Source organism: Spermophilus citellus (genome assembly GCF_964194105.1).
Source record: "Spermophilus citellus genome assembly, contig: SCAFFOLD_324, whole genome shotgun sequence".
Taxonomy (NCBI): domain Eukaryota; kingdom Metazoa; phylum Chordata; class Mammalia; order Rodentia; family Sciuridae; genus Spermophilus; species Spermophilus citellus.
The window spans coordinates 239,943-250,000 of record NW_027673014.1 but is presented as its reverse complement, the minus strand read 5'-3'; the positions used below and the strand labels follow the sequence as shown (position 1 = coordinate 250,000).

Here is a 10,058-nt window from a genome sequence, read left to right as displayed (position 1 = left end):
AGACAAGAGGCCCCCTCAAAGCAGGAGGGGTATTGTTTTAGGTCCAATTTTTCTTATTGTTCTCAAGATCATTGTAAGGTGGACAGGGTTTTGTGAAGGTTTTCTTTCCCTCCAGCTCTAGGAAACCATGTGGAAATAATTTATTGATAACTGTTTGGATTTTTTTTGAAAGTACAGGATTTGCTAAGTAATCACCCTGGCTGAGCCTGTCCAGTTCAGCTTCATGTAAGATGTTTGGTGACCAGAGCAGTGTATTCTTGATAGAGAATGTACCAGGGACAAAAGTACTTCTTTAGACCAGATCTCAAATAACAGTTTCATTTTTTTTCTTTTTAAATAAATAAGACCTCGGTAGGTGGACCTGGTAACAGTGACAATGCATGGAAAATGGTGGCAAAAATTGAGTTTCCAGCATGACGTTTCTCATTTTACTTTCTTCTGTGTGAATCGAAAGAATGCTTTACGAAGCCATGTTCCCTCAATCACAACGTTCCCTGGCTTTTCATAGGATTGCCATAGCCAGAATCACAGTATTGCGTTTTCATAATATTTTCTTTTTTTGTTTCTTTCTTTTGAATTTCTACAGGGCTGCAAAGTATGCCAGGGGAGTATGTAGCCCGGGGTGGTCCAATGGGTGTGAGTATGGGACAGCCAAGTTATACCCAACCCCAGATGCCCCCCCATCCTGCTCAGCTGCGTCATGGGCCCCCCATGCATACGTACATTCCTGGACACCCTCACCACCCAACAGTGTTGATGCATGGAGGACCGCCCCACCCCGGAATGCCAATGTCAGCATCAAGCCCCACGGTTCTTAATACAGGAGACCCAACAATGAGCGGACAAGTCATGGACATTCATGCTCAGTAGCTTAAGGGAATATGCATTGTCTGCAATGGTGACTGATTTCAAAACATGTTTTTTCTGCAATGACTGTGGAGTTCCATTCTTGGCATCTACTTTGGACCAAGGAGCATCCCTAATTCTTCATAGGGACTCTTAAAAAGCAGGAAATACCAACTGAAGTCAATTTGGGGGACATGCTAAATAACTATATAAGACATTAAAAGAACAAAGAGTGAAATATTGTAAATGCTATTATACTGTTATCCATATTACGTTGTTTCTTATAGATTTTTTTAAAAAAATGTGAAATTTTTCCACACTATGTGTGTTGTTTCCATAGCTCTTCACTTCCTCCAGAAGCCTCCTTACATTAAAAAGCCTTACAGTTATCCTGCAAGGGACAGGAAGGTCTGATTTGCAGGATTTTTAGAGCATTAAAATAACTATCAGGCAGAAGAATCTTTCTTCTCGCCTAGGATTTCAGCCATGCACGCTCTTTCTTTCTTTCTCTCTTTTCCTCTCTCTCCCTCTCTCTAGCCTGGGGCTTGAATTTGCATGTCTAATTCATTTACTCACCATATTTGAATTGGCCTGAACAGATGTAAATCGGGAAGGATGGGAAAAACTGCAGTCATCAACAATGATTAATCAGCTGTTGCAGGCAGTGTCTTAAGGAGACTGGTAGGAGGAGGCATGGAAACCAAAAGGCCGTGTGTTTAGAAGCCTAATTGTCACATCAAGCATCATTGTCCCCATGCAACAACAACCACCACCTTATACATCACTTCCTGTTTTATACAGCTCAAAAACATAGACTGAAGATTTATTTTTAATATGTTGACTTTATTTCTGAGCAAAGCATCGGTCATGTGTGTATTTTTCCATAGTCCCACCTTGGAGCATTTATGTAGACATTGTAAATAAATTTTGTGCAAAAAGGACTGGAAAAATGAACTGTATTATTGCAATTTTTTTTGTAAAAGTAGCAGTTTGGTATGAGTTGGCATGCATACAAGATTTACTAAGTGGGATAAGCTAATTATACTTTTTTGTTGTGGATAAACAAATGCTTGTTGATAGCCTTTTTCTATCAAGAAACCAAGGAGCTAATTATTAATAACAATCATTGCACACTGAGTCTTAGCGTTTCTGACGGAAACAGTTTGGATTGTATAATAACGCCAAGCCCAGTTGTAGTCGTTTGAGTGCAGTAATGAAATATGAATCTAAAATAAAAACAAGATTATTTTTGTCATGCTGACTCCACTGCTTGAACAATTTGTGTACTGCCCCCCAAATTTTTAACCATTAATGCAGTAAATATAATAATTAATTTTAGCTCCCTAAGCTATATATGTATTTGGAGTTGTAACTGTAATGTGAATTATTTAATAATAACCACTGATTTCTGTAAGATGACTTAATGAACTCCTAACATCAGCAAATTTAAGGCCTCAAGGCACTAAATTAACTGTAGACTCAGATTATATCCAACAGAATTATTCATCTAATATCAGTGAAATTATTCTTGTACATAATGACAACCTAAGTACAGAGTTTAGTGTTTTGCTAAGGACCTTAACCTAGGATGAGCAGTATATGTTTATTAGGAAATTAACTACGTGAATTGAAGAGACCAGACTTCAAAATCTAATTTTTATAAATATGCTCTGTGTTCTCATTGGATAAAACTGGTTATTAACCAATTTTCCAGAACAGCTGTACAGAATTTCTGCATGGCAGCCAGCTAAATGGTACAAAATAACATGTTTAAGCTGGAATAGCTTATAATTTTATTTAAATAAAATTGCTGCTATAAAGAGTGCTTCCCAAAGCTCAGGAAAATATACAAATATTTTAATTAAGGCAAATTCGTTTTAAAAAATAAGCCTTTTAGCAGTGATTGCTTTGTAAACAAAGGGATGGGTTGGAAGAGAGTGTCTTAAACTCAAGTCTGACATTCAGGCCCATGTCACCCTATAAACCCGCCCTCAGCAATTCTATTTTCTATTTGAAAAGAGAAACCAGCCATGGGTTGGCTTTACTAGGTGACTGTGACTGAGTGACTCACCTGCTGGAGTGACAGCGCGCACTCTCACCTTTTGTTTATGGGGCCTAGTTTCTAAACACGTGGGTGCGCAGAAAGAGTAGGGCTCAACCTACTGCACCCGTCGCGGGCTGCGTGGCCACCCATCCCACCCCCCACCCCACCCCACCCCACCCCCACCCCTTATATGGGATTGTTTAAATTTCTCATGTTGACCCAGTGGTAATTCTTCCACTATGTAAACAGTCCATATTAGTGAAATCATTCTCTTTTGATAGGTGGTTACTAGCAGTTAACAACCATTTATTTACTTTTAAAATGAATAATAAACTTCATAAACTAACCGTCCATTTGCCCCTCCTCCCCAGTACATGCCCGGGTGAGTTGGTTATTTTCAGTCTTTATTCTCCAGGAGGCTCTTGCCCAGTGGGGGAAGAAAAGAAAAGGGAGGGGGAAGGGAGGCAGGGAGAGGGAAAGATGGGGAGGGGGAGGAGGAGAGAGGGAGGGAGGGAGAGAGAGAGGAAGAGAGAGAGAGAGAGAGAGAGAGAGAGAGAGAGAGAGAGAGAGAGAGAGAGAGAGCGCCTCCAGGAGAAGAAGGATGCTAGTGAAGGTAAGGAATATGGAGACGATGAAGAATAGTGATCATTAACGTCCAGAAATTAGAGAAAAAATAACCCAAACCAAAACTGTTGTTTGCGTTTGCCCAACTAACGTGAGGATGATGTGGGAGAATTACTCTTCGCAGTTCCTCTCTTTCTTTGCCCGACACCCTCCTGACTTAATGCTATTTTAGCTTTTCCTCTTGTAAATTTCAGAGCCAGCTCTGAGGTTATTGAGGACACTTATCCGAAGGAGGGAAATAATAGAGGTGTCGAGAGTGTTTTTGATGTTTCTTAAAAGGCAAAAACAAAACGCCCTCCTTTACATAAGGGCACACAATTATACCTGCTTTTAATTTTTATTCCGGAGGGGGAAGCCCCCCCTGGCTGAATGAGACAAATTTTTGGTACGATTTAGATATTTTCTTCCAAAAAATTTTTTAAATATTTGATCCTATCATATTTAATCAGCTGTAATTATAACACATTCAAAATGAATAATATGCCTTGACAGTTTTTTTATTGTTATTGTTCATTGCATGATGTTCGACTGCTTTAGAAGCACAGGAAAGAGAAGTAAACGCGCTACAAATGGGGAATTACCCTCGTTTAGCATTAAAATTCATTTAGATAAAATTGCCACAAACATTTAAATGGGAAGATTAGTTCCCCCTCACGCCTTATTGCACTCGCTCAATGGTTCCGTTAAGAACATTTTACACGTTGGAAATTCTGTCTTCTCAGACGGCTTGCTGTTTCCTAGTTACCCACATTCAAAGCAAAGGCTGCAGCAAAGGCAGCCGCAAAAGCAGCAGCAGCAGCAGGAAAAAAAAGTTTTGGCAACTGGTCTGCAATTCATCCGCTGCTCGCCCCAGTCTCCCCTCCGCCCAAAGCAGTCTGCCCCCCACCCATCACCCTTTGCCTACCGCTACCCCTTTTCCTCAATTATGTAATTTGCAGAGCCCTGTCCTCAAAGAAACAAGTTTCTTAGTTGAGTAACATATAGATAATGTTTAAAATACAAAGAAATATCAAAAATCCAGTCGGTTCCTCTCCGAGTCTCCCCCTTCTCCTTCTGTTCAGCATTGAGGTTTAGTTTGAATGTGCTGAGTTTCTCACATCCTCTACCCCTGAGACCACAAGGCACGTTTTTTGGGGGGGTTTCTTTTCTGCCAGGACTTTTCCAGGAAATTCGCCACCGCTTCTTGCTTGTACTGTATTAGAAACGTGTTGAAGAATTAGTTTGAAAAGTCCACCCAACGTTTTAGTTTTTCCCTCCCCTTTTCTTGCCCCTCCCCCCTCTCCCGCCATCTCCCATCCCCCTCTCTCCCCCCCCTCCCTTCGCAGAGCCACAGGAAAAGAGGAAAGTCGGCTTCGACTGCCACCTTTTGGGGATTTGGAAAAACGCCTCGGTAGGAAACGGTGGGAGGCGGAGGCGCGGGGGGTGGGGGGGATACCCCCTTATTATCTTGTGTCGGAACTGGCTCCCTTAATCTGATGCTTAAATATTTGATGTGGAAAAATTACCCATAAAATTAGTTACTAACAATTTCAAATTGAAATCACTTATCGAATTATAAACGCATTAAAGCTGTATGGATGGTATTAGGAGTTCCTCGGGAGGCAGCGGGTGTCTCCTTGCAGTGAGCCAGGCCGGCGAGTTTCGCCCCAGGGAGAGGCGCCCAGCGCGGTGCTCCGGGGGAGGGTGGGAGTGTGGCTCAGCGTGGTCCCAGCCTCCGGGACCCAGCGCGCCGCCAGGCCGGGTAGAGACTCCGGCTGGATCGGCTCCCCGGGGCTGCGAGGAAGGAGGGGAAGGAGCAATGGTGGGAGGCTCCGACCTTGGGGCAGAGGCGTCTATCAGGAAACTTTGTAACTAATCAGAAGACTCTGTAAAGAAAAGGCACAAGCCCTACCCATCACCTCCCTCGCGCGCGTCTTCCAAGCGGCGCGCCGACCACTCGATCCTGGTTCCTTGCCGCACGTAGCGGCCCCACCCACCCAGGCTAGGGGCAGAAGATTTGCCGGTATCCTGGCATGGGATGAGCCCCGCGCCCCTAGAGAAAATCCCGGGGACCGCTACGCGGCCAGGACGCAGCCACCCCTGGCTCCCACGGTGCGTGGCGCCTGGGCCCAGTGTAAGGGAGGACCGGACCCTTCCCGGACCCAGGAGCACTTGGGGGCTGTTCGTTGTCTGTGGTGTAGCCTCCTACGTGCTGCTCACCCCCACCTTTAAGTCAAGTCTAAGGGATTATTGACTTTGTCTCTGGAGACCCGGCGACCAGGACTGTGCTCTGAAGGGCGTGGAGAGATGCCTCCTGCGCGGGTCTGTGTCCTGCCCTCGAAACTACTCCGAATGCTTTGTAGTGGGCTCGAGGCTTCTTAATGAACTCTGTCACATCAGAGCTCCGCTCCAGAGCCCCACCGCGGTTCTGGGAGCGTGACCCTGAGAGTTTGGGGACTAGAGGGCACCTGGGACTCTGGCAGATTGCCCTGGAGGGCCTCTAGTGCCGGGGATAGGAGCCGTCGCGGGAGACTGTGGGCGACACCCCGACGACTTAAGCAGGAACTTCTGGAGATCACTTTAAAAGCTCTGCAAACTTTCCCCTGCCTTTCGGATCCCGGCAGGCCTTCGGCCCCGTGTGCAGGCGGTAAAATCTTGACTTGATGATGCAAAGCTTCGGGGTAGGCGTTGGAATACCTAGTGGAGCGGCGTGGAATTGGGTAGTGGGGCGCCCTGCCTGGCTGGGCATTTTTCCTGTACTCTCCCCTCTCCCACGCTCCCATGCTCCCACTGGCTGTTTGGCGACCCGTAGCACTTGGGGTGGTCGCGGTGCAGAGTCTGCACCGAGCTAGGAATCTCAGGCACCGACAGAGAGCCCTGAACGAGAGTGGGAGGGGAGGGGAGAGGGCCTGATGAGGGTGACTGATGGCATGGAGGGGGAGGGTTCCCTTTTCCGCCCGATCTGCCCGCCAACACGTCTGAAACATTCTCTCCCAAGTGGGATCTGAAAGGAAAAACAAACAACATATTGAGCAATCAGTTCGCCAACGTTTGCGCTTTAAAGAGTCTTTGCCCTAAAAATGGTACCCTGGAGGTCTCGGTGGGGAGATAGGGGGGCACTTTTAGGGCCTGGGTTCTGACTGTCGCGCCCGGGGTCGCCCTTATGCACGCTGCCTTCTTTCCTCCCCGCGCGCTTAGCCCACATCGGGAAACCTGGGCAGTGAAGCCCTGGAGAAAAAGGATTTAGTTTTAAGCCAGTCTTCCTTCGATCGGGTTGGTAATTCCTACCCCTGCCCACTCTCAGACACACTCACCTCTACCCTAAAGCATTAAATTCATTACGCGAGCAATGATCTTAATCTCCAGGCGGAAAACGAGTCCCGGGACCTCGCCGAATGGGGGAGCAGTGAATAAAGTCACCTGCTTCATACACTAGCCCGGCTGGATTCTCCCTGCGGGGGCCTCGTGTGGCTGGGCAAGCTGCGTGGGTCCCTAGCTTCTCGTCTAGGCGTGCGCGCCAGGGGTCAGGAACCCTGTGTCTGCTTTCTTTGGGTTGGAGACCTCCTCGAGGGGTGGGATTGCGCGCTCTCGCTTTCCTCCTCGCCTCCCCTGCGCCTTTATTCCTAGGCCTCTCTAGTACTTCAGCACTTTCTTGCTTCCTCCTCCCCCGAAGTGGCAAGATCCTCTTCTCCACCCAGGAGTCCCGAGCCTCTACCGCCTCCTAGACTTCGCTGGCGTGGATCCCGCACTGCAGCCGGGGCAATAACCCTTAGCCGTATCCCGTCCGCCTACCTCACCCACCTTTGTGGACAAGGGGTGGGTGAGATTGCTCAGCGAGGCCCCCTTGAAGAGCCTTTCTGAGGGTACTCTGGGATTTTAAAGAATCAGACTTCTCGATTTAGGGGAGATCCTGCGCCCACTGATAACTCCGTCTCAAACCCAATAGCGTCAAATACCCCTAGCAGCCTCCTACTTCATCCCCTACCACCATCCTCGTACCCCCACCGGCAGCAAGCTGCATCTGACACCGCTGGGAGATGGAGGTTAACCAAGCACACCGGTCCCTTTACTGGGCCGACCGGCGAGGTGCCAGCTTCTTCTGGAGACTCAGTTTCCACTGGACAAAAGCTAGGAAAACACAAGGCAGTGGCTGTGCAAATCCACGTTCCCCCCACCCCTCCACCTCATCCAAATCTGATTTCAAGAAGTGCATTTTCAGGTAGTCCTAAATCGTGAACAGCGAGCTTTGTGTGTTATCTAGTGGGGGTGGGGATGGAAGGGGAGGAGACTCCCACTGCCCGCTCCAGTCTTTAATGTCTGAAATAACGAAATGCCTGTGTGGCAGCTGCTGCTAGAGCCAAAACTAACTCTTTGGAAGACGGAAAAGAGTGAAAGGCAAAGAAAGACTGTTCATTTTTTTTCCTTTGGTGCCGTTTGGGATGTCATCTGTTTCCTTGGCGACTGTGTTCAGCCCCCGGAGCCCCTGGGCTCCTGGATTGTTAGGGGGGAAAAAGCATGCTATTTCTGCACCGTCATTTATCACTGTCACCGCATAATGATTCCCCTTATTGATGTTTGTAATTGCATTATCTCATAAAGGGGGGTGATCAATGAAACCGAGCCGTGCATTCTGGGGTCAGAGGAAGCCAAAGTACTGTTTGTCCCCTTTAATACAACAAGTACTCATTATCTTTAGGTCTGCATTCAAAAAATGATCTGATCTGGGGCTGACCCTGTCGGACATCCCAACACTTTCTAAAACGCGGTTTGTGTAACCTTTTGCTTAAATGCTAAATCAAGTACCTGTCTTGCATTTCAACGAAACAAAATACGAAAACTGAATGCGAAAAGCATTTCTTCTTTTCATTTTTTTTCCTTTTATTTTCGGGAGGGGGAGATGCGCTCCTCTGAAGACACAAGAGGTTTTACACTGTACTTAGTGATGTAATATGGAAAAAGAAAACCCCATCAACAAGGGACCTAATGAATGAAAAAAAAATGGGATGAGGGGGGAAAAGGTATCTGGGAGCTTTTAACACGGCCAGTACTAAAAAGAGCAGAATAAAACTACATCCGGTTTAATTAATAAGAGCTATAAACTATAAAAATTCCCTATGATTCTGCCCTTGCTTCTCCCTTTTACAGAGTCATATCTCTCTGGTTTAGATAAATGACTTTTGAGCCTGTTCGATTCTCACAACAACAATAACTAAATCAGTTGCACAGTGTGTTTCTAAAACCATCCACAAACTCCAGCAAATAAAAAGAAGTTCATTTGTCTATTAAGGCAAGTATTTAGTTGAGCAGAAATGTCCCAGTAACACTGAATAGAGTTCATGTAATCCCATGAAAATCAAGTCATCTTGTTGCACTGAAGTAAATGAAAAAATATAATGGAGAAAAGGTCCAAGTGTAATTTTAAACTAAATGCATTATTGAACTGTCACAGAGAAAACGTGATTGTTTGGCCGGGATAGGGAGGGTGTTCATCAACTTGGCTCACATTTAACTTAAAGGTTTTAGGAAAGGAACATGTATTCCAGATTTGGTTATCATTTTAGTTTGTGGCAAGAGGAGGAATTGAGACAATTCTAATTCATCATTTCAGTACATTAGGGTAAATAACTGCTTCAAAGACAGAATTAAGCAAAGAGCGTATTTCAAACATTGCAAGTCTGTGTTACCAAAAAGAGAAGTTTCCAATCTGCTAAAGTTGAGTTCCCCTATGTTAATAAGACCACACACACACACACACACACACACACACACAGAGAGAGAGAGAGAGAGAGAGAGAGAGAGAGAGAGAGAGAGAGAAGGAAAGGAAGGAAGGAGGGAAGGAAGGAAAAAAAAGAGGGCAGGAAGAAAAGACCAAGTCTAGGTGTATTGCTTTAAAAGTTCTAGAAATTTCTGAATTAACAAATCTAGGTTTTAATAAAAGGATGAAAAAGAAAAATCTTCACCATAGTTGAGAAAATGAGTATTTAGTTTGCTCCAATAATCTGATACCTGACATAAAACCTTAAATCCAATGATAATAAAAGACCAAAATAGTCCCAGTTGGAAAAATAACTTCAAAGATAAAGCTAAAAAAGTTTTAACTGTGTTGAACCATCACTTAATTTTTCACTAAAAGGCTGATTCTTCCAAAAAGTATCATTTTCCAGAAATTCTGTCAAGGCACATTGGAATAATATATGTTCTGTATTATTTAAATATCCTGGCACGTTCGACTTTGAAAATGCTCAAACTGAAATGGATATGCAGCCACGCATACATTTAACATAAATGGTATCTTGTTGTTAACATAAAATATTAAAGGGAAAATAAAACTTTGTGCTTTGTCAGTTGAGAGAATTTTTTAGCATAATACTTTGATTTTCAAAACAAATAAAACCCCTTGATTTTTTAACCAATCAACATAAGACTTTCTCTTATATGGTTGGGGATCTGGCGACATCATGTACGCTTTCTATTTTTAATATTTAGTGTTATAGCCCATGGTTAAAATAATGAAAAATTAGTTTTGTTTCAGAAATTATTTATTTATGGAACGAACATGATTAAA

The 10,058-nt window shown here is 44.7% G+C and overlaps 1 protein-coding gene across 2 annotated transcripts in view; it reads left to right on the top strand.

Annotated features, from left to right (window-relative positions):
• LOC308640234 (homeobox protein Meis1-like) overlaps positions 1-724 on the top strand; it is a 3,893-nt gene extending 3,169 nt beyond the window's left edge. For both annotated transcript variants that reach the window (XR_014020201.1, XM_081312203.1), the window contains exon 4: positions 587-724. The gene's annotated coding sequence lies outside the window, so the exon portion shown is untranslated. The remainder of the gene's footprint in view (positions 1-586) is intronic.
• The last annotated feature ends 9,334 nt before the right edge of the window (positions 725-10,058 follow it).